Genomic DNA, 24831 nt, shown 5'->3' on the forward strand with positions numbered 1-24831 from the left:
ATACCCTATTGATAACAGGTCCTGTAATAGAACATTAAGCAATAGAAATAAATACCCAATAAAATTTACTCTTTATAAGTTTAAAATTACCATTACAGACAAGTTTAGTTTGGAGAATAGCAGCTTGATAAATTTCCTGTTTTAAAAAACTTGTATACCTGGAAAATATGAACACATTTAATATACAAAGAGTGACCATTTCACAATTACCTTGACACTTTTATATTACCAAATTTAGTTTTTAAAGAAAAATTTAGACTCTAACGTAGTACAATACTCTGACAGTTGTTTAACCATAATTGTATACCCCAATTTTTAAGACTAATTGTTCTAAAGAATAAAACTTAATAGACACAAAGTTAAGAGTAAATTAGTGTTTCTAAGAAATCCTTGTCATTTTACCATGTCATTTTACCATATAGATTAAACTTTGGTTTATATCAGAACATTAGTATTTCACCTTAGGAAAAACCTTAAATAGCTTTAGCTGTCTCACATACATACAACCAACTTAGTTACACGCAAACTTGTTGAAACTTGCCCTTTACTTACACACAGACTTTCTTAGCACTTACTTAGACCCTCATGTATTTCATCACGCAAGCACTTTCTTACCCAGAAACATTTCCTTTTCCCTTTTATTAAATACATTTCCATACCCAGAACCTTTTTTTTTCTCTTTTCTATCTATTGACCCCTTTTTGTTCACATTCTGAAACAACTCTTAGGAAATTTCTGAATTTAAATAAATTACTCTTTCTTAATAAGATTAAATATTTTGTTTATAGTACTCTAATTGAAACACAATTGAAACTTTTGGGACCCTTTGTATATAGAACTGCACTTGTTAGGACATAACTCTTAGTAAACTTGTTTTTAGTTTAGTGATGACACAAAAGCAATTTTAAATCCTTTTTATTTACCAACCTATGAAAACACCAATAATGTTTAAGTATGTTACCCCATGGAATTTAAGGAGTTAAAAGTACTCGATGTTATTTAACAATTAGCATTTTAACTTTGTAAATTAATCAGATGTCTCTACAAACACATTTGAGTAATCCCATACATGTCAACTCTAATTCACTTATTTTGTAAAAACTAAGATACCAGACAAGTGTCCTGAACAGTATTTGCCGTCTCTTTCCTGTTGAAGAAAAGTCCTAGAAACAATTGATATTAGACATTTTATTAACATCAATATTTTATTAGCTTGACCACCTAGAGACTTGCGAGTTATTTTCAAAGACATTTTATTTTTATTAGCTTACCCAATTTGAATTGAACCTTTTTCAATCACGTGAATTAAGAGTATCTGGATCCATTTTTTTAAATTTTAGGAGCACTCAATTTTGATACAGACAAAACATGACATCAGACAGCACGACATACAAATAACACAAAATCAAAGGCCTTGTAATTTTATAGGTGAATCTCCATTGCAGTGTAACAGATATTCAAAAACTCTAGTTGAATAAAAAAATAGAACTAATCAAAAAGTCATGAGCTCAAAAAAAATGTAGAATTGAAAAAAAAAGACAAGAGTCCTGGAAAAATGATATGGCCATTAATTACTTTAGTAAAGCACCATAAAATTTACTTTTGCTGGAGTTTAGGTAAGACTTTTTTTACCTTTTTTTTTCCTCGGGTTTGAGACTGGTCTCCTACTGAGCCTTTAGGCTTCCTCTATTTACATTTCAATGTAAGCCTTGACTGAGATCTGGAAGGATCTAACGGGTTTTAACAGAAACCTTGTGCCTAGGGCATTTTAGCCATCTCTATCAGGACAGGCTTGGATGTCAAAGAAAATTATGAGACCTTATTTTCCATTACTTTTGAGAATAAAGCTACTATGCTAAGCTCCTCACTGAGATATGTTATTGGTTATTGAGCTGTCTATGGCTGCGTATTCGGGATTTATTTTCCCCTCATTGACAAGCAGGTTAAATCTTGCTTCATAGGTAAGTTGAGGACAGGAGCTTGAAGTAAGGCCCCTTTTTGATATTCCTGGGGCAGAATATTGTCCTATGGTGGCTATTTCCTGTAGTATTGAACCTGTTGATGGCATAATTAAGCTTTATTTTTTTGAGCTCTTATAATTCCTATTAGCTAAGAAGTTTAGGAGTTCTGCAATGGCCTTTTGATATTTCTCCTGGGTGGAGGCACCTAAAGGATGTCATTTACTTACTGGAGAACAATCACAGATGTTTTATCTCTGAATTTTGTTAAGTCCTTAGCTAAGGTTTGTCCGGAACAGGTGAGGGCCATCTAAATCCTGAGACTACACTGTCTAGGTTAGTTGAGACACTAACTGGTTCCTCAAAGGCAAACAGAAATTGCTATTCAGAGTCTAGCATAAACAGGAAAAGCCATCTTTTAAATCTAACACAGTAAACCAAGCAGCAGTTGGAATCCAAGATAAAGGTGTATGGATTAAGAACTACAGGGTGGGGGAAATTACTGCTTCATTATTCTAATGTTCTGAACTAGGCAGTTTGCTTTTTAATTCCTAAAATGGGTGAATTGCATGGACTATTGCAAGGCATTAAAAGTTTGTCATTTTGAATGATCTTTAACAAGCCCTTTTTCTTGTCTTTATGTTCCCTTTTCTTTCTTTTTTTGATCTCTATTAAAAATGGAAGATGCAAGCTGGAGAAGATCATCTCAGGATTGATCAGGGCCACGTGCCAATTTTTATAATTTCCTCTAAATGTTTGGGGCTGACTGAATGATAAATTTATACTTTAAAAAGTAGGTGGCCCTTTATGGGTTCAGGATTCAGGGTGGTGTGTTTTCTTACTGCCTTCCTGAGTCTCTCCGTGAAAATAGCAGGATTTTCCTGAAGGCCTCATATAGTTTTTTTAGGCATCCTACTCATTATTCGAATCCCACTTAGGATGGTTTCTGGGAACTGCCTGTGCTCTAGATGGTTAATAGCATAATTTTCCAGGTGAAGTCAAATACCTGGCATATAAGTTTTGAAACATCTCAATATTTATTAGAATCCTCCAAAAACCTCCCTAAATTTTTTGTCTGTCTTAAGTTGGGAGGGTCCCCTTGATTTTCCTCCCTTAGTGGGCGATTCCTCAAGGCTTTCTCCTCTCATGGTAGAAATTATTGACGTCAAGCATGGTAACATATGAAAGGCACTTTTCTTGATCATTTGCAATTTAGCAGTATGCAGGCTAGTGGTGAACCTGGCAATACTGTTGAGAGAGAAGCTCCCTTCTGAGATAGAAGTATTAGGGACGTCTCCCTAACTTTGAGCTCCCTTAGGGTCCAGAAAAACCCGTCCTTCACTACCTGGCTTTGCCAAAGTTATTTCTGGCCTTCTTTGGCAAAGTGCTAGGGTCCTAGTTTGCCCTGTGCTAGAGACCCTGGGAGGATTCAGACTTAAGGGCATTACTGCTTTCCTCCTGCCACTATAAACTCCTAATTATGAAAAACGATGACAAAAGTAAAAAGTGTGCCTTTTGCCTATCTTTCTGTCCTGTAGACTAAAGGAATCTCCGGAGGGTGAGGGGACATCTATTGGTTGTTAGGCATATAATGCCCTTTGCTTGGAGGGTCTCACGGGAGGGGTTTTTAAATCCCTCCCTCTTGCAGCTTAAAGAGAACACCATGAGCACATTTAAGCACAGGAACAGTAACGGGGAGACTCTAGATGTCTAGACTAGTGAAGGCTAACTATGCGAACAAAGGGAACCTTGGCATTTTCACACTAATCATCCCAGGCCTTAATCCTACAGTTTGAATTCCTAATGTCTGACCAGCAAGGGAAGTAGAGCATCCAGGAGGGAGTGGATGTGCGGGAGTGTCGTGCACTGCAGGGCCCATACGGAGGCAAAGGTAATCGGCGCTTTCCCTCAGTGCCATTCATCTACTGATCGCCCTGGATACCCCTCAGCGTTCAGGAGGGAGAGTCCGGACAAGGAACCTTTGGGGTCCGCCAGAGAGTAGCCCGGGCCTGGGAACCCCACAGTTGTTCCTTTCCTCCTCCTCCACGCATCCTGGGCAGATCAGGACTAGGGACACTGCGTATTGGCGCCAATTGCGCTGCGGGCCTGGACAGAAAAGTAGGAAACGGTTTCGGCAGAGTCCAACATGCCTACAGAGCAGGTGATTGGAAACTCGCCTGGGCTGGGAAACCTCTCACCCAAGTCTTGAAGGATGGCGGCTGCACTAACTGCATTTAAGTAGCCGACGGGTGCCCATTTTGCCCTCCAAAAATAAAAAGACAGAAAGATGCACCTCAAACAGATGTGGGGTGCGTGGAGAGAGAAGCTTACTTACCTCGGTGTAAATCTCGGTGGGGCCTTCAAATCTGATACCGTCGTTTACCGGTGAGGAGTTCTGCTCCTTCTAATGTTGAAGACTGAACACTAGAGAAGCCCGCCAAGGCAAGCAGATTAAGCAGGTTTTATTTAAAGGTAATAATACAGACTTCTCCTGGCAGGGAGAAGGGGGCAGTGGCTGATGTTCTAAAGTCCCAAGAAGTGAGCGCACCCTACATCTTTTATAGGTTAAGGTCTCTTCTCTTCTCCAGTTCTCTCCCCCCCCTTACCTCTCCTTCCTGCCTATGTGACTAGGCCTGGTTTTGCATTAAGTGAAAAGCCATGGGCAGGGGGAGGGCCAAGGTGATTCAGGCAGGTAAGGGCCCAGGGGGCATTAATTAGCAGCTCCTTGCTTGCAGTCCTTGATAAAGGCAGGTAAATTTGGTAATCAATGGGCTCCTGAGATCCTTGACATTCCATTCTCCCAGGGGCAGTCTCCAACTTCCAGAGGCAGATGGCTTCATGGCTTCATTTCCTCGGATTGACCGATCCCCTATTTCTACACTAACTACCTGTCCTTAATTCTGGCTTCAGTGGTATTGCTGGATCATATGTTGTATTTTTAGTTTTTGGGAATCTCTATACTGTTTCCCATAAAGGTTATATTAATTTGTATTCCCACCAACAGTGTAAGATTTCCCCTTCCTCTGGATCCTTGACAGAATTAACTTTTTCCTTTTGATGATAACCTTATTATCTGAGGAGTGACTGTATCTCATTGTGGCTTTGGTTTACATTTCCCTGAATATTAGCGAGATTGAACATTATTTTCATATACTGGCTGGCTATGTGTATTTTTTTTGAAAAAAAAAAAAAGTCTATTTAAATCTTCATCCCAATTTTTGGTATTGTTTTTTAGTTCTTTATATATTCTGGATATTACTTTCTTGTTGGATGAATAGTTTGCAGATATTTTCTGACATTGCACAGTTTTCTTTTAACTCCCTCTGTTATTTCCTTTGCTGTGCCAAAGCTTCTTGGTTTGATACAATTCCCTCTGGTCTTGCTGTGCTTGGGGAATTTTATGGTGGAATGAGACATCATTACTGTATGTACATGTATGATTGCTCAAATGGTATGAACCTACATCGTGTACCACCATAGAAACGAAATGATGTACCCCATTTGTGTACAATGAATCAAATGCAATCTGTAAAAAATTTAAAATTTTTTTTTAAAAAAATCATTGCCTATCCTAATGTCTTGAAGTGTTTGTTTTCTTGTAACTTAATTTTATAATTTCAGGTTTAACATTTTGAGTTGGTTTTGTGCTCAGTGAGAAGGGGTCTATTTAATTCTTCATATTTATATGCATTTATTGAAGTGATCTTCAATGTATGTTCTTGTACCTTTGTCAAAAATTAGCTGAAAGAATATGAATGAATTTTTGGGTCTTATGTTTTGTTCCTTTGTTCTGTTTTGAGGCCAGTACCATGCTGGTTTGGTTACTACAACTTTGTAGTATGTTTTAAAGTCAAATATTGTGATGCTTCCAGCTTATTCTTTTTACCCCCTCAAAATCTGCTTGGGTCTTTTTGCGGTTCCATTAAAACTTCATATTTTTTTTCCCTCTTTCTGTGAAGTAATTTGGTGTTTTAATGGGAATTATGTTGAATCTGTACAACGCTGTGGATAGTATGGTCCTGCTAACACTAGTAATTCATCTGATCCAAAAATGTGGTGTATCTTTCCTGTTTTGTATCCTCTCTAATTTCTTTCATTGGTGTTTTATAATTTTATTAAAGGTATCTTTCATTTCCTTTGTTAAATTTACTCCTGAATATTTTTTGTAGCTATTGTGAACCAGATTGCTTTCATAATTTTTTTTCAAGTTTATTGTTTAAAAATGCATGGTTTTTTGTATGTTGAGTTTATATCCTGTAACATAGGAATTTATTAGTTCTAATAGTTTTTTTGATGGAGTATCTGTTTTTCTAAATCATGTCACCTACACATATGAATTATTTAGTGTCTTTTCAATTTGTGTGTCTTTATTTCTGCCTAATTGTTCTTGTTAAGATTTCTGGTTCTGTTGGGTCCCATGGCTCAGGCCTATAATCCCAGTGACTCAGGAGACTGAGGCAGGAGGATCATGAATTCAAAGCCAGCCTCAGCAATTTAGTGAGGCTCTAAGCAACTTAGCAAGATGCTGTCTCAAAATACAAAATAAAAAGGGTTGGGGATATGGCTCAGTGAATAAGCATACCTGGTTCAATCCCCAGTATCAAAAAAAAAAAAAAAAAGAAAAGAAAAAAATTATGGTAGTATATTAAGAATGGGGGATATAGATATCATTATCTTGAAGGTTTTACAGCTTTTTCCTAATCTGTTGAGAGCTTCTATTATGAAGGAGTGTTGAACCTTACCATATGCTTTTCCTGTCTCCATTGAGATTATCTTATGATTTTTGTCCTTCATTCTGTTGATGTGTTGCATCCTATTTATTTGCATATATTGAACAATTCATGTGTTCCTTAGATGAATCCAACTTAATCTTGGTGTATGGTCTTTCTGATGTGCTGTTGAATTCAGTTCACCAGTTCTTTGTTTTGTTTTGTTTTTTGTTTTTGGTAACTATTTTCATCAGAGATTGGGTCTGTGGTTTTCTTTAGTTGTGTTGTTTCTTTGTCTGTCTGGTTATTGGTATTGGTGTAATGCTGGCCTCAAAAGAGTTTTGTAGAGTTCCTTCCATTTCAGTTTTTTGGAATAGCTCAAGAAGAATTAGAATTAGTTCTTATTTAAATGTTCTGTCAAATTCATCAGCAAAACCATCAGGTCCAGGACTTTTTAATATGGAAGACTTAATTACTGTTTTAATCTCATTACTCATTATTAGTCTGTTTACATTTTTTCCTTCTAGATTGACTTTTGGGAAGACTGAATACAGGAATTTATCAGTTTTCTAGATTTTCCAGGTTTTATCATATAATTGTCAACAGTTGCTTCTCATGATTGTTTGGATTTCTTTGGCACCTACCATAACATCTCCTTTCTCACTCTAATTTTAATTAAGTCATCTTTTTCTCAGCTAGGCTAGCCAAAGTTTTGTCAATTTTGCTTATCCTTCCAAAAACTCAACAGTTTTTTTGACCTTTTGTATTTATATCTGCTTAATCTTTATTTTGCCTTCCTCGTAATTTGGAGTTTGGTTTGTTCTCCCCCAACCCCAACTTGAGATGTATTGTTAAGCTATTTACTGGCCATCTTTAAATTTTTCTGATGTGTGCATTTATTGCTATAAACTTCCCTTTTATTATTGCTTTAGCTGTATCCCACAGATTTTAATGTGCGTGGTCATTTTTGTATTTTCCTTTTAACGTTTTTCAATTACCATTGGTCATTTAGGAACATGTTATTCCATGTGTTTGTTTGCTTTGCATTCTTCTTACTGATTGGTAATTGTTTCATTGTGGTTTAAGATACATGATATGACTTCAGATTTCTCAAATTTATTGACACTTGGCTTGTGGCCTGACATTGACCTCGCCAGGAGAATGTTCCCTGTGCCGATGATGAGAATGGGTACTCTGCTGCTGTTGGATAGAATGTTCTGGAAATGTCTGTTAGTTCTGTTCTGTTATGCAATTTAACTCTGCTGCTGCTTTGTTGGTTTTCTGTCTGAATGGTCTGTTCATTAAGGAAAGTGGGGTATTGAAATACCCAACCATTTTAGTATTGGAGCCTCTTTCTTTAGAACGAATGTGTTCAGTGGGCTCATGTTGTGTGCCCATATATTGTTAAATATTCTTGATGAACTGATCCTTTTTTCAATACATAATGACCTTCTTTGTCTCTTTTTATATTTTATAATTTGAATTTTTGCTTTTTTTGCCAATTTTGATTTCCATTTGTGTGATTTATATTTTTACAACCCTTCATTTTTGGTATATGCATTAATAGTGAAGCGAATTTCTTATAGGTATAGTTTGGGTTTTAATCCATTTGTCCAGCCTATGTCTTTTGATTGGTGAATATAATCCATGTTATTGATGGGTATGAACTTCCTGTTATTTTGATAGTTATTTGTTGTTTTTGTGTACTTTTTATTCCTTATTGTCTCTTTTTGTAATTTGTTGGTTTTCTGACAAGCTAAGATTTGGTTCTCTTCTGTTTCTTCCATGTTTCTATTCTGAGTTTTGTACATTTTTGTGTTTCATGATGGGGGTTATTGTCCTTTGGTTTCTAGAGTAGGATTCCCTTAAGTTTTTCTTATAGGGCTGTGTGTTGGTCAGCTTTTCATCACTGTAACAAAATACCTACCAAAAACTACTTAAAGAGAGAAGAGATTTGTTTTGGCCCACAAGGTATTTCAGTCCATGGCAAACTGGCTTGTTGCTGTGACATGTGGTGAAGCAGAGCAACATGGTAGAGCCCTCATGGCAGCCAGGAGAGGGGGACCAGGTCGGGGGAGGCCAGGGACAAGATATGGTCCCCAAGGGCATACCCTTCAAAGATCCACCACCGTCAACTAGGTCCCACCTCCTACAGTTTCTGTTAGGCGATAAAAGGCGCAGTTATGGTTGGTCGCTAGCTCCCAGAAACGCTCCATAGAGACAGGTCTCACACAAGGAACCTTTATTTTGCACAGATGATCAGGTCTGCATGGGGGAAGGGGAAGAAAGAAAAAGAGAAAGATGGCGCAAGGTTTCTCTCAGACATAGGAATTTCGTGGACTGAGAGGAACCAATCACGGAGGAGAATTCTTACAGACTGACTGATGGACCAATGACATATTAGGACATAACGTGGGAGGCAGGAAGATTACAGCAACATAAGCCAGAAATTCCTGTAACTGGAGAGGAGGGGAGAACGCAGATTGACAGGTCGTTGGGAGGTGGGAAATTCCTGTCACGGGAGAGAAAGGTGGCTTTATATCTTATAGATTCTACCCCCTCAATATCCATGCAGCTATGAATCTGTCAATTAATCCACTGATATCAGAACCCTCATGATCCAATCACTTCCCAAAAGTCCCACCTCTGAACATGGCTGCCTAGGATGCCAGACATTTAACACATGAGTCTTTGGGGAACATTCCAGATCAAAAGCATAATAGTCGGTCTGATGATGAACTCCCTCAGTGGAATCATTTTTGTATTTACTCTTGTCATTTTTTCTTCCCCTGTGAAGTCAGAAACACAGCCACTGGAGACCCTTTGGTCACCAAAATACAAGAGAAGTCCTGGCTTGCTTCACTCGATGAGGGAGGCCCCTCCATGGAAGGTTTGGCTTGTAGGAAAAGTAACACAAACAGCTTCTTGCCTCAGAAAACTCAGTTTAGAAAAGAAAACAAACCACAACCAAGTAAAGAAATAATCCTTTATGAAGGGAAACTAAAGGCATATGGAGCAAAAAAAAATGTTCTGTTCTTAAATTTCACTGTAAAGCATAGGGAAGGCCTGTCTAAATGGAAGCAGATTACTCAGGTGACAGCAGATTCCTTCACACTCTTACAAAATCCTGAGCCAAAGAGAGTTGTTTTTTTTTTTTTTTGGTTGAGAGGGGTACCGAGGATTAAATTCAGGGGCACTTGACCACTGAGCCTCATCCCCAGCCCTATTTTGTATTATATTAGAGACAGGGTCTTACTGAGTTGCTTAGGGCCTCGCTTTTGCTGAGGCTGGTTTTGAACTTGAGATCCTCCTGCTTCAGTCTCCTAAGCCTCTGGGTTTACAAGGCATGAACCACCATGCCTGGCTCCAAAGAGATTTTAACAATCCATAAAGGCAATCTTCAGAATTTGTTAAATCTTATTAATTCCCTTTCTCTCTCTCTCTCTTTCTCTCTCTCTCTATATATATATATATTTATGTGTGTGTGTATGTGTGCATGTGTATAGATAGATCTCTATATATATGTGTGCATGTATGTAGATAGTTTTACGTGTTATATATATGTTTATATAAGTATATGTTTATGTAAACATATATAAATATATACACATATATATAATATATAAAAATATGTAAACACCTACTAGGTCTATATTCTCTGCCTTCATGGGGCTCACATTCTACTGGTAAGTGAAGGACAAACAAACAGCAAGAATGTAAATTACAGATGGGATAAATGCTCTGAAGGGAAGCACCTACCAGAAGGAGACCTAGAAGACTTCCCTGAGAAAGTGCCAACTGATAAACCTTCTCAAGAATTTACCAGGGAGCAGAGGAGGCATTGAGGAGGAGGAACAGCATGTGCAGAGGCCCAGTGGCAGGAAGTGTCCCTGTAGAGAGGTCAGGGTCTGGCTGGAAATGCGTAGACAGCATCTAGAGTAAGAGGAAGCTAGAGAGACAGTGGGGGCCAGATCAGGAAGAGCCCTTGCTTCTGAGCTGCTTGATTCTGCCTCCTCCCCTTTGCGTTCTGATTCTAGAAGGTGATAAACTCTAATACCCAATTCTCCCAGGAGAAAGGTCCTCCTGGACTCAGGAAGCAGATTGCCTTACTCCCTAGTCAGATGAAACATTCTCTCACCAGTGGGCAGCCCCTGGGGTGGCTCCTGGAACAACTCACACATGGAGAAGGTGCCAGAAGCTGCCTGGCATCAAGAGAATTTTGTTAGCTGCTTTGTGAAGTTTACCAGGAACAAAACTTCTAGATCTTTAAAACAACGTGGCCCCAGGTCTGGAAACTGGTACTGCACCCTCTCTTGGACTCTGCTGCCTTTGTTTTTCTCAGAGGTTCTTTTTCAGGGGTGATAATTTCCTTTTCCCCGAGCTCATTAGTGTCTCAACATTAATACGTTTCCCTTATCCTCTAATCGGGCACCACTTCTCACATACTTACGGTAGTGAAGGCCCATGGGCCAGGATTTCTCCTCTGTCACACAGAGGCCAGTCCACACTTGGGATCAGTGCAATAACTGCACGCAGAGGCCTTTATCAAGTAGGGAGCCATTTATCAAGGGTTAAGTAAAATCAGAAAAAGATGCTGCATCGACTGAGTTCCTACCCTGGGTCCCAACAGACCAGACTGAAAATCACACTGGAGTCACCCCTGCTAGGGTTCTACCTCGCCAAAGCAAAACTCAACTGTTACCCGATCTCCCGAGAAATCAGGAGACGGAGGTCATGGCCAAATTTCCCAAACAGGCCACTTACAGTCACATGATGATAAAATCATAAAATTCGCTCTGCTTTAAGCCTCATCAAAAAATAAAGTGATGCTGACCAGTTATTTTTCTTTTGCTCTGTTAACCTATTCCCATATTGTAAGAAAGTAACTTTGAGATGATCAATGCTCCGTGTTCTTTGTTCGGTCCTTTTCTGCCTATAAAACCAACCTTCTCTGCTGAGCTCTGAGTTTATGAACTGAAGCGTTGCCCAATTCTAGAATGGAAAATAACACCAATGAAGATCTTTACAAGGTTGTACTCTTTGCCTTTTGGCAAAAGTGAAATTCACCAGACTGCCTGCAAACCTCATGTTCAATACCTTGAGCATTTGATCAACAACTGCATTCCACACGTTAGTTATTCTAGATGACTTGGATTTTTGCAATGAACCGGAGACGAAAATCTCCACCTCCCAGCAAAAGTTAAAAAAAAAACATCACGGGTTAGAAGTGGGTAAGTGCCTGTAAAGGAAAAGCCTGGGAGTGCCCGAGGGTGGTGGTGAGGTGAGGCATATTTGTAAACTGGATGTTGGAAAACTCTATCAGGGAAGAGCAGAGTCGTTGACCAGGGAAGAGCAAGTCAGACCTCAGAGTGAAAGACCCCAGGAGGAAACATGACCATGTGTTCAGTGAATAGTGAGGTGGCCAGCATGACTGCAGTTACAAGAGTAAGGGGACCCAGAGAGGTTGAGGGGGCTGACTGTGAGGACCTGCGAGCCCAGTGCTATAGTTCAGATGAGTTCTCCCAAACATCTATGCATTGCAGGGTTGGCACCCAGAGTGTGCTACTGCGAGGTGGTGGAATCTAGGTAGTGGGGCCCAGAGGGAGTCCTTAGGTTATCGAGAGTGTGTTCTTGAAAGGGATTGTGGAACTCCAATTTCTTCCTCATTTCCTGGGTTGTGACATAAGTGGTTTGTTCTGTCACACACTCCTGCCAAGATACTCCATCCTTGTCCAAGGCCCCACAATATCAGGCCACCTGGTCTTGGACTAGAACCTGCAGAATCATGAGCCAAAATCCTTTTCTTCACAATTTGTTGCCTCAGGCATTTTGTTATAGCAACAGAAAACTAATTCACTCAAAGTGAAATGCATGCCACCAGTAGTGAGTTTTGACCAGAGGAGCGATGAGATCTCTCTTGGGTTTTATTCATTATAAGCTTACATTTCCATTTGCCTAATAGTTTTTAATACCAGATGAAAATTAGTGCCTGAATCAATTACATTAGAGTTTGCAAAATGCTTTTTCTAATTCTGCCACTCATTCTAGCTTATCAGCTGACATTCCTTTGTAAAGTAGAGCTTTCTCTCATCAACTTGGGGTATTCGATTACCTGGGGATATATTTCCTGCAGGAAAGTAAAATAAATGCATTGGCTGTTACCTTTAATGGAGAATTTTCAAAGAAAGTTTTTTTTTAAATTGTTACCTCACATAGAGACAAATGTACCTTAGAGGAACTCTCAATCTCTTACCTCATCTTCTCTCGTGATCTGCAGTGAATTTCGGCATAAAGCTATTCCTCTAAGTTAGCTGTTACCCTCTGGGGGCTCCTCTTGAATAGTGCCCCATGGTACCTGGCAAGAAAAGGCTGAACCTTGAGCTAATGCTTATAATTCTTTAATTCTGTGGCCATATGTGCTGGTTGTTATATACAGATCCTAAAGACTAGCTTTGCTACTGCCCTGCTCTTGCTACATACATAACTTTCATTATTTAAAATTCAATTCAAAGGGACTCACTGAGATTTTAAAGCTCTGGAGGTCTATACCCAGAGGGGCTTTGTATCATTGGTTCTTTCCTTGATAACTTCCTCCAAAACAATGTGCATGCATGCACGCCCATGCACATGTACACACACACACACACCCCTACACACATCATACATTCTGGACATTATTTTAGCTCCTCTACTCTGTTCTGTCTCCCCTCTGGATTCTGTTTACAGTTTAATTTCCCCCTGGGATAACCTTCTTTAAAGTTATACATACTTAATCGAATCTCACCCTTCAAGTCTTCCATCAGATGTCTTTCTCAGTCCCTATCCTAAGCAACTCCCAAGGCCAAATCTGATTCCACTTTCCCTAAGCACCTGAATCCTCTTGTCCTTAACTCTCTCACTTTGCTTCTTATGTACTTAGTTGTGTAAAATTTGTGTCCTGGCTACCTCAGCCATGGGTTGATTTGAGAACAGGAACAGTTGCAATGATTTAGATTTCCTTCAGTGACTATAACAAATGTCTGTCTAGTTCACGGTAGATGCTCAACCATTCATGGAAAAGAATTTGCATAGCAGCTGTATGGACTTCAAATGTCTACTTTCATTTACACATTGAGCCAAAATATATTGATCATCTGTTGCTTCTCAAATCATGGGTTCTGTAGAGAATACAAAAATGAATCAAGAAGTAGATCCTGCCTTCTGAGAGATTGCAATTTAAGGGGTGGGGTTCATATATGTAAATTTCAATAATACAAAGAACAAGAGGTTTGATTCACTCTGATGCTTCTCTTTGCTCTGCCATGGACACTTTCTTCAATAGTCCATTAGTCATCCCATCAACTAGAATGAAAACAACTTTCAAAAAGCCCAGAGGGTTTTTCTCCTGTCCCTGGAAGAGCTTTTCACTGTCATGCTGATGCTTTTCTTCAGCAGAGAACAAAGACTCCTATGGCCTGTTTTCTCCTCTCTTACTAATTCAGGCTAAGTTCCCATTCCAAATGAGATTTAATCACTTTCCATCAACAACAAACAGTCTTTTCATGATTCCTATAAGTCGCGCCTCCGTACATTTGTTTGATGCTGAGGGTTAGCCAAGGTGACCATAAGGTCTCTAGCTTTCTCCGAGTTGCCTGAAAAGTCATTTCTGTGTCCAATGTTGATGCAGGGTTATCAGCCAGCCCTGCAAACACATCTGGGGAGAAGGCAAACACTCACCAAGGAATTGCCTTTTTTTTTTTTTTTTTTTTTTTGTTTGATTTCCTGCGGGTTCAGGCTTTACATTTCCCCATCTGGACTACGCAGGGTGCTACCTTCCTTGTTCCAATCACAGTGTGCTCCCTGAATCACTCTCCTTATTAAAACAGGAGACTGAGAACAATCAAAGCTTTGTGATTCTGCCTCTCAGCTCATCTGTTTTCTGTTTACTTATTCATTCACTTATATATTCATTTATTCAACAGATACTGATTAATCACCTCCCTTTTGATACACTCTGCTTATTCCCAAAAGGATCAGAGGTGGCTGGTGGGATCAAATACAATGCAAAACAGGGTCACCAGGGACAAAAAGGGAAAGAAGGAAGAGGTGTGGCCACCAGCTCCAAAAGAGGTTGGAATTCAGCCCTGACTCCATTGCAGCAAATGAGAAATTTGTTGTATTTCAGGGGGGTTTGTTTTCTGTCAAAATAGGCAAAGTGGTGTGTAGAGTATAACCTTTTCCTGCAACTAAACACATTCATTGAGCACCCTGTGGAATGCTTTTTTATTTTATAGAAATATCTTTGGAATAAAAAAAGAATGAATACCTTGGTTCCCAAATTCTAGGTATTTGCATGTAATTTTTAATATTTTTGCTTAAAAGCATGACAATTATTTTGTAGTTTTCTTTCATTTTCAACTTGAGTTGTAAAGAAAAAAAATTGTCCCTTCCATGAATGGAATGCTTAGATCAATTACCATAACTAGAAAATGATAACATTTTAAATAGAATGAAGAAAGAACATTGTACTCCAAGTAGACACAGGCCCCTGAGCTACGGCTTCTTCTGTTGTATTACGAGGGAGATCGGAGGGCGATAATGATTACGTTCACACTAGTACCAGGCTGAGTTAATTCTTTTGATTATATCAATTCAAAGAAAACTAGAGGAGGAATCTCACCAGACATAAACGTGTCAGAGCTTCCTAAATCAGCTCTTCCTGCCTAACATCATCTTATGTGCCAGACCTCACCTGGACAATACTGATTGATTAGTTAAAACTGAACTTCACGGGCTAGTTTCTTTCTTACCTGAAAGATAGGAAAGCACTGACTCTTCTATACATGGTGTCAACAAGTACACCATGAAACTACCACACTTACCCTTTGTAAATAGCAGGGGGTTCTTGTGAGATGGCTGTTTCCAGAATAGAGGATGCGCATCTCAGTAAGGAATGGGTAATCCAGATGAGATTTTTGGAAGCTTTTCTAGAGTGGCGGAAGTGAATTATATTTAACAGTACCAATTTGCTTATAAATAATATGTTGGACAGAAAAAAATGAACCGTTTGTCAATTTGGAAAGTCTTGAAAATCAAGAATGTTTTCTTTCATAACTACATGTCCTGGGTTCATGATACTTATACGTAGATCTTAAGTACTTTTTTCATCCTGTGTTATACTCATCTGCCTTCTTGCAGATCAGTGATATATATTAATAAGTAGAATGATGTACTAGGAGGAGTAGAAAATTCTTCAACAGGGGCCAGTAGTATTCAGCACATCCAAAATGATGGCACCTGATTTTATGTAATCCTCATTGCTATCCAGTTTGGTTTCATCGTCCACTCTGGCAGCTTAGGTGTTCTATCAGTGCAACACTACCTGCTTCTCTTCACTCTTGCTGAGTCAAATTACCCCCCCCCCCCCCCCAAAGTAATATGCAAGTTCCTAACACCCAGTCCCTCCCAGTGTCACTTCAGGAATAAGGTGCCTGAAGATAGAGTTAAAGATGGGTTCGTCCTGACGAAGCCTAGGCCCCAACTTCTAGTATGATAAATATTATAAAATGCAAAATATTGTGCACAGCAACATTCACAGAAGGAGATCACATAAAAATAATGGCAGAGATCAAGACCATGTATCTACTAGCCAGGTGTAGTGGCTCATGCCTATAATGCCAGCGACACAGGACAATCCCAGTTTGAGGACAGTTGAAACACTTTGGCAAAACCCTAACTCAAAATAAAAGAAAAAATAATGAAGTTATGCATCTACAAGTCAAGGATGGCCAAGGAGTTAAGAGAGAGGTGAGGACCTGGTTCTCTCTCAGTCCTCAGAAAGGCCAACTGAGTACACCTGATCTTGGACTTCTGTACTCCAGAACTCTAAGGAAATGCATTGCTGTCGTTTACTCCACCCAGCTTGTACTAGGTCACAGCATCCCTTCCACGGTAATGACATCTCCCTTCGCTGACCACTGCGGGAAATGGGTGGGATGGTTGATATCACTCCACCATCTAGAAACTGCTTTCCTTTGCTCAAATAACAAATTTTAGCCTCTTGTCACTGATACTCGCCATTCCTAAGAGCAGAGGTGCATTTTACTCAGACTTCTATCATTTTCAACAGAAACGAGCTACTTTTTGGTTAAAGAAGTGGCCATTCTTTGGGGTATATTTACCTGAAATGAAAGAGCTCACCTGGGTTTAAGAAACAATATAAATCTTTGTCTATCATTTTTAATATGCAGAGAATTTTGCATACAGTCTCCAGGAAACAGCAGCATGAATTGCTCAATTGACATTTAGTTCACCAATTGTTAGATTATATAAAATTACCTAGGATTGTAGCCATAACCACTCAAACCTTGATTTGCTTAAGGTAAAAGGCATGGGTTTTTATTTTATTTTTTATTTTTATTTATTTTTTTCCTGATGTTAGGACTGGATCCCAGGGCTTTACTCAAACTGGTCAAGAGCTCTACCACTGAGCTACCACCCCAGCCCAGGGCAAAGGAAGGTTTTGTTAACATTTTTTAAAATCCCTTAACATGTGGAGTGTGTGTGTGTATGTTGATCACTTGGAAGGCTTACACTTATGTTCCAGTGAATATTTTCAATACAAAGCTTAGTAATAACACTGAATCCTCTAATTAAAAAGTATATGTCAACTTTGTCGCAAACAATGATAAACTAGTGAATTTTCTTCCCCTTTGACTACCCGAATCTGTTTACAGTTAACCTTTGTAAGTATTTACCTTTGTTCTCTTCTACCTCTGGTGCTCAATTCATCATTTTTGGCTTTAAAATGTGAGGAAACCACCATATTCAGACCACCTATCCTCATTCACCCCACCTTCCAATTTTGTCAAGGTTAATAAGGTTCATACGCTGCTCTGGAGCCATTATCCTATCAGGATGTTTAATCTCAGAACTAAGGTTAACAGGACTCATTTCTCTCCACAAGTCTCTTGGCTGTAATCTTTGCAATCACGTATGGATGACCTGAAGATTTTCTTTCCAGTCGATGCCTCAATAGAGACCCTTGAGAACAACATTCCTCACGTCCTGCACTTTCAAAGTACTTTCTCTGTTGCCTTTATATGCCACTGGTAGTTAGATTGGATGTCACGTTTTAAGAGTCGCTGGTGATGTCTTTCAGCATTTCTTGAGACTCTCTTCCCACTTTTTCCCAACAAAAATTATTGTCCTTTGACAATACAACGAACTCACCCTTTCCCTTTGCCAGTCAGTGACTTCATTTACTAGAGTCCATCTCCGCGTTGACCAGTCTGGCGTTTCTTTCCTGGAATATACACTGTGCTTTCAAAGCCTATATTCAAGCGTTTCTCTGACATGTTTTCTTTAATTATAATCATTAGTAGTGCCTTTAGTTGCCGGTTTACATCTTTCACCAGGGTTTCCAAATACATATGTCTTGGATAACCAACTTTGAAATGAGCAATTTTTCTCACTAATCCTTGCCTCTTCACACACTCTTCCCAACCTCTAATAACAACTATCCTACTTTCAGGTCAAATTTGTTTACTTCCACCTGTGAGAGAGAACATTTGGTACTTGTCTTTCTGTGTCTGACTTATTTTAGTTAACATAACATCCACCCGTTCTAAAAATTCTGCTGCAAATAACAGGATTTCATTGTTCGTTATAGCTTCCATCATGCATATATGTCACATTTTCTTTGTCCAGTCCTTTGTTGATGGATACCTCTGCTGATCATCTTAGCTGTTGTGAATAGTGTCACAGTATGCTTGGATGGGCAGGTGTCTCTTTGCTATGCTGATTTCATTTCCACTGGATATAACCCCAGAAGTGGGATCGTTGGGTCATATGGTTGATCTATTTTTCATCCTTCAAGAATCCCATACTGTTTTCCATAATGCCTGTACTAATTTACATTCCCATCAACAGGGTACAATAGTTGCTTTTGCTTTATGTCCACATCCTCACTGGCATTTAATTTTCTTTTTTATATTAGTCATTCTAAGTAGTGAGATGGTATCTCATTGTAGTTTGGGTTTGCATTTCCCTGATAGCTAATGATATTGAGAATTTTTTCATATTTTTTGGACATTGTGTTTCTTCTTAGAAGTGTCTATTCGGGTCACTTGCCCATTTTTAAACTGTTACTGAATTTTGTGAAGTTTTCTGGGTTCTTTATGTAGTTTGGATATTACTCATCTGTCAGATGAATAGCTGGCAAAAATTTCTGCAGCTTATTTCCTTTGCTGTTGATCATTTCCTTTGTTGTGAAGATTGTTAGTTTGATGTGATTCCATTTGTCAACTTGGACTTTTATTCACTGTGCTTTTTGGATTCTATCTATAAAATCATGGCCTGTCCCAATGACTTGAAGTGTTTCCCTTGTGTCATCTTCTAGAAGTTTCCAGGTTTCAGGTCTTCAATTTAGTATTGGTGCATCTTGAGTCCACTTTTCTACTGGAAAAGAGACAGTCAAGTTTTTTCTTCTGCGTGTGGATATCCAGTTTTCCCATTAACACTGGTTGAAGAGGCTTTCCTTTGTCCAAGAAATATTTATAGCATCTATGTTGAGAATTAGTTGGCTAGAGATATGCTAGCTCATTTGGGGGATCTTTTTTCTCTTCCATTAACCTATGTGTCTGGTTTTTATGTCAATATCACAGTGATTTGGTTGCTATAACTCTGTAATATGTCTTGAAATTGGGTATTGTGTGTGAGGCTTCCAACTTTATTCTTTTGCTCAAAATTGCTTTGACTAGTCAGGCTCTTTTCTGTTTTCATATAAATTTTAGGATTGCTTTTTCTAGTTCTGTGAAGAATATATTGATATATTGATAGTGATCACATTGAATCTGTTGATCACATTGGGTAATATGATACTTTAATAATATTCTTCTATGCATAAACATGGGAGATCTCTTCATCTTTTTGTCTCCTTCAGTATCTTTTAACAGTATTTCCTAAATTTTACTTTCTTGGTTAAGGTTTATTCCTAGATATGCTATTTTTTATATCTGTTGTGAATGGGATTGCTTTCCTAATTTCTTTTTCAGAAAATTTTGTTACTGGTGCATAGCAAAGCTACAGAAGTTTTTATGTTGATTTTTGTATCCTGATACTTAACTCTTATCAGTTCTAATAAATTTGATGGAGTGTTTAGGTTTATCATGTTATCTTGAAACAATTTGTATACCTTTTATTTCTTTAATTGCTCTTGCTAAAACTTCTATGTTGAATAAGAATGGAGACCCTTGTTTTATCCCTCATCTTTGTGGAAATGCTTTCATTTTTTTTCTCCACATAGTATTATGTTAGTATTAAGTAATATGACTGTGGGTTTTTTATATTTAGCCTTCGTTGAGTTAAAATTCTTCTTAATTTATTTAGAGACTTTATTGTGAAGTGCTGTTGAAATTTATCAAATATTATTTTTTTGCATCTGTTGAAATTTTCATATAATTTTCATCCTTCATTCCATTTACGTGATGTATTTTTCGGCTTACCTATACTGAACTATCCATTTATACTTTCATCCCTGGATTGATCTTGGTGAATGATCTCTTTGTGCTATTGAATTCTGATGACTAGAATTTTGAGAAATTTTCATCTATGTTCATCAAGGCTATTGGTTTACAGTTTTTTTTTTTTTTTTTTTTAATTTTTTGTTTTCTTGTCTGGTTTTGTCAACAGGCAATGCTGGCTTCCTAGAATGAGTTTGCATGGTTTCTCTCCTTTCTAACTCTTTGGAATAGTTTAAGAAGTATTGGTGTTAGTTTCTCTTCAAAGATTAAAATTTTGCAATGAAGTCATCCAGTCCCAGACTTTTCTTTGTTCAGAGACGTTACTGGTTCGATCCCCTTACTTGTTATTGGTCTATGCAGGTTTTTTTATGTCCTTGTGTCTGTTTTAGTAATTCATATCTAACCAGAAATTTGACCGTTTCTTCTAGGTTTCTCAATTTTGTGGCATATGATTATTCATAATAGTGCATAATGATTCTTTGCATTTCTATGTTGTTGGAGATATAACTTAAAAGTAGAGGTGAATAAAGCACTCTCTTTTTAAAAATTTTTATTTGTTCTAATTAGTTATGTATGACACTAGAATGCATTTATACATTTTGATAAATCATACATAAATGAAGTATAATTTCTCATTTTTCTGATTGTACATGTTGTAGGATCACATGGGTCATCATTGTTTGTTAATCTAAATAATGGTCTGTTATTTCGTTTACCTTTTCATAGACCCAAATCTTGGTCTAATTCTTTTTATTTCTGCTCTGATTTTCTGTCCTAATTCTGCATTTGATTTGGTCTTGGTTTTCAAAATGCTTGAAATGCATTCTTGAGTTGTTTATTTGAGATCATTCCTTGTTTTTTTTAACATGTAAGTCTGTATTGCTATGAACTTCCTTCTTAGTAATGCTTTGGCTGCATCTCACAGGTTTTGATATGGTGTATTTTCATCTCTGTCTTCAGAATTTCTAATATTTTCCCTTTGATTTCTTTGGCCCATTAACAAGCAATGGTCTGAGGAATTTCAATGTTCCTCTGCCATCTGGAAGTGGAACTTTGGCTACAGCCATGCAAGGTTGTATCCATCCATGTCCATCCAAGGTTGGGGCAATAGCCAGAGTCAGAATTAAGACCCCTCAGCCCACTCTTGAGTTCAGGGCAGCACTACGGACTATAGTGGCATTAACAGGCACTGAGTACAGCATAAGGGGATGAGTCTGTTAGTTCTGGCACTGATATGAGTCCACATGTGACTGAGCATGCCCTTGATCTTAAAGGGAAAGCCCCTTGATTTCCTGGTTCACAAAAATAGTGCCCTTCTTTCTCCTTCATTTTGCAATAATCCTACCCTATATTGCAGAACACCCTGTAGGTTTAGGGCACAGGCATTCTGCTGGACCAAGTTGGGTTTTCAAGGCAAGTGTCCCCCACAGTCAAAACAGTGGAGGATCTGTGGATTCGAGAGATGGAAATAAGCTGGAGTTTCTAATCCCTAGAGCAGTACAAAGTCAGCTCCCAAGATGGCTCGTGGCTACTGCTCCCTAGGGTTTTACTGGGAGATGATGTGAAATTATTTTTCAGAGGTTATGGTATAAATCTCAGGTAGCTTATCTAAGCAGGCTGCAGGTCGGTAAGTATTATGAAATTTTCTAGTAACTAGGATTGCCAGCATCTGCAAGGATGGTTTTCTGGGGATTGTTTCTTTCCCATTTACCCCTTCAAAGCAGAAAACCCTCCTCCCCCAGCCGTGGAGCCAGGGTGGTAGATTCCAGGATATTTCATTGCTCTTATTATGCTATCGTCCCAGGTCTTTGAATCTCAAAATTTTCCTACATTTTCTTATCTATCCTGGGTCTTTTTTCTCTATATATAAACTTTGGAATCATACATATCTACAAAATTACTTGTTGGTATTTTGAGTACAATTGCATTAAATTCATAGATCAAGTGTCATCTTGACGATTTTGAGTTTTACTATTAACATGGATATCTTTTTATTTGATTTCTTTTATCAGGATTTTATAATTTCCTCATAGATCTTGTATTTATTGTTTTATTTATAGGTATTTTATTAGGAGTGCTAATACAAATGGTATTGTTCTTTTATTTTTTACAGACTGCATTTTGATTCATTGTACACAAACGGGGTACAACTTTTCATTTCTATGGTTGTACTTAATGTAGATTCACACCATTCATGTAATCATACATGTACACAGGGTCATGATGTCTGTCTCACAGTATTGCTTTAATTTCAGATTCCACTTGATCATTGCACACATATCCAAAAGCAGTTGACTTTTCTATGTTAATTTTATATCTTGCAACATTGTTATAATCAGTCATTAATTCCAGGAGTTTCATTGTCAATTTGTGCAGAGTTTTCCACAGACGACAATATTATCCGTGATAAAACAATTTTATTTCTTCCTTCACAATCTGTGTAACTTTTAAAATTTTTTGTCTTATTACATTAGGTAAGATTTCCAATATGATATGAAAAAAGATTAGTGAGAGAATACATTATTGGTTTCTGAGCTTAGAAAAAAAAATGTGTTATCAGGTATGATGTTAGCTGTAGGGTTTTTGTAAATATTTGTTATATAGTTGAGAAAGTTCCCTTGTCTTTGTAGTTTCCTAACAGCTTTTTTATTTTTAATAAATGGGGATTGGATTTTGTCAAATGTGTTTTCTGTTTCTATTGACATGATCATGTGATGTTTCTTTAATAGCCTTTTGAGGAGATGAATCGTATTGCCTGGTTTTCAGACACTGAGCCAGAACCAGTCTTATATACCAGGGATAAGTCCTACTTGGTTATAGTATATAATTTTTTATTTTTTTGTTCTACATATAATTCTTCTTATCCATTGTTAAATTCTCTTTGTTAATATTTTCTTGAGGATTTTTACATTTTTGTCTGAGATATCAGTCCATAGTTTTTCATATGCCTTTTTCTGATACTGTTTAGGATAGTGCTAACCTCATGATTTGAATTTGAGCGACATATTCCCTTGGTTCTGCTCTTTCAAAGAGATAAAGAGGTCAGTATAATTTCCTCCTCAAGTGTTTGATAGACATCATAGTGAATACTTCTAGGCTTAATGCTTCCTGTTTTGGAAGGTTGAGTTATTGATTACATTTCTTTAATAGATTTTAGCCTATTTGTATTGTTGATTTCTTTTTGTGTGGGTTTTAGTAGATTGTATCTTTCAAGGAACTAGTCCATTTCATCTCAGTTACCAAATTTGCCATGAAAGTGTTCATAATAGTTCTAGTAGGACCCATAGTAGTGTGTGTTCATTTTTCTTTTTTTAAAATTCTTTTTAGGTATACATGACAGCAGAGCTTATTTTGACATATTATACATACATAGAGAATAACTTAAATTAGGATCCCGTTCTATGTTCATATATTTTGTTGGTAATGTGTTCATATATAAACAGGGAAGATATGTTTTTTTTTTTCCCCCTTAGCCTAGCTAGAAGTATATAAATTTTCTTTTTTGAAAGAACAAGCTCTTGGCTTCATTACTTTTCTTGATTTTATTTCCTATTTCCAATTCCATTGGTTTCTGCACTAATTCTTATTTCTTCTGCTTGCTTTGTATTGAATTTATTCTTACTTTTCCAGTTTCCTTATGGGAAAACTTAGGTTATCGATTTCTTCTTTTATAATACGTGCATTCAGTGCTATAAATTTCTCTCAGCACTGCTTTTCCTGTAGCCCACACAATTCAGTAAGTTTTCATTTTATTTAATTCAAAATATTTCTATATTTTTCTTTCTTTTTTACCGGTTTTATTTTGTAGCATCTAGTTTAATCTTCATAGATGTGGGAGCTTTCTAAATATCCTTCTGTTACTAGCTTTTAGTTAAGTTCCATGGTGGCCTGAGAGAAGATACTGTATGCTTTATATTTTTTAAATATGTCGAAGTGTGTTCCATGATCCAGAATGCGGTGAATATTCCAGGTGAGTTTGAGAAAAATGTGTGTTCTGCTGTTATTAAATAAAGTATTCTACAGATGTCAAGCATATGATAGTGTTATTGAGTTCAACTGTGCCTGTACTGATTTTATGCCTAGAGATGTGTCCATTTCTGATAGAAGGATTACAAAATCTCCACCTATATTACATTTGTATATTTTTTTTTTCTTGCAGTTCTACTGGTTTTTGCCTCACAGGGTTTGATGCTCTGTGCTTAGGTACAGACACATTAAGAATGACGTCTTAGCTGGGCACGGTGGCACACACCTGTAATCCCAGCGACTCGGGAGGCTGAGGCAGGAGGATCGCACGTTCAAAACCAGCCCCAGCAAAAGCAAGGGGCTAAGCAATAAATGAGACCCTGTCTCTAAATAAAATACAAAATAGGGCTGGGGATATGGTTCAGTGGTCGAGTGCCCCCGATGTCAATCCTGGTAAACCCCACTCCCCAAAAAATAGAATAATGTCTTATTGGAGAAGACCACTTTATATTGTGCAATGTCCTTCTTTATCCCTGATAACTGTTCTTGCTTTGAAGTAGTATGTTCTGAAATTAGTACAGCTATATCCATTTCCTTTGGATTATTGATAGCATGTGTGTTTTTCTCTGTCCATTTACTTTTTTATTCCATTGTCTCTATATTTGAAGTGGGTTTCTTATAGACAACATATGGTGA

General features: G+C 37.8%; 1 protein-coding gene and 1 long non-coding RNA gene across 3 annotated transcripts in view; one reads left to right on the plus strand and one right to left on the minus strand.

Moving 5' to 3' along the window:
• The window catches only part of LOC306663509, a 141288-nt gene extending 140468 nt beyond the window's left edge, over window positions 1–820 (minus strand). The window contains exons 1-2 of the long non-coding RNA XR_013764453.1: window positions 806–820; window positions 308–735 (exon numbers count right to left, since the gene is read on the minus strand). This is a non-coding gene — a long non-coding RNA (uncharacterized lncRNA). The remainder of the gene's footprint in view (window positions 1–307; window positions 736–805) is intronic.
• The window catches only part of ATP10B (ATPase phospholipid transporting 10B (putative)), a 323628-nt gene that overhangs the window by 32934 nt on the left and 265863 nt on the right, over window positions 1–24831 (plus strand). The gene's annotated exons all lie outside the window — the stretch shown is intronic.

This window comes from Sciurus vulgaris (genome assembly GCF_902686455.1).
Source record: "Sciurus vulgaris genome assembly, chromosome: 6".
In the NCBI taxonomy this organism is placed as follows: Eukaryota; Metazoa; Chordata; class Mammalia; order Rodentia; family Sciuridae; genus Sciurus; species Sciurus vulgaris.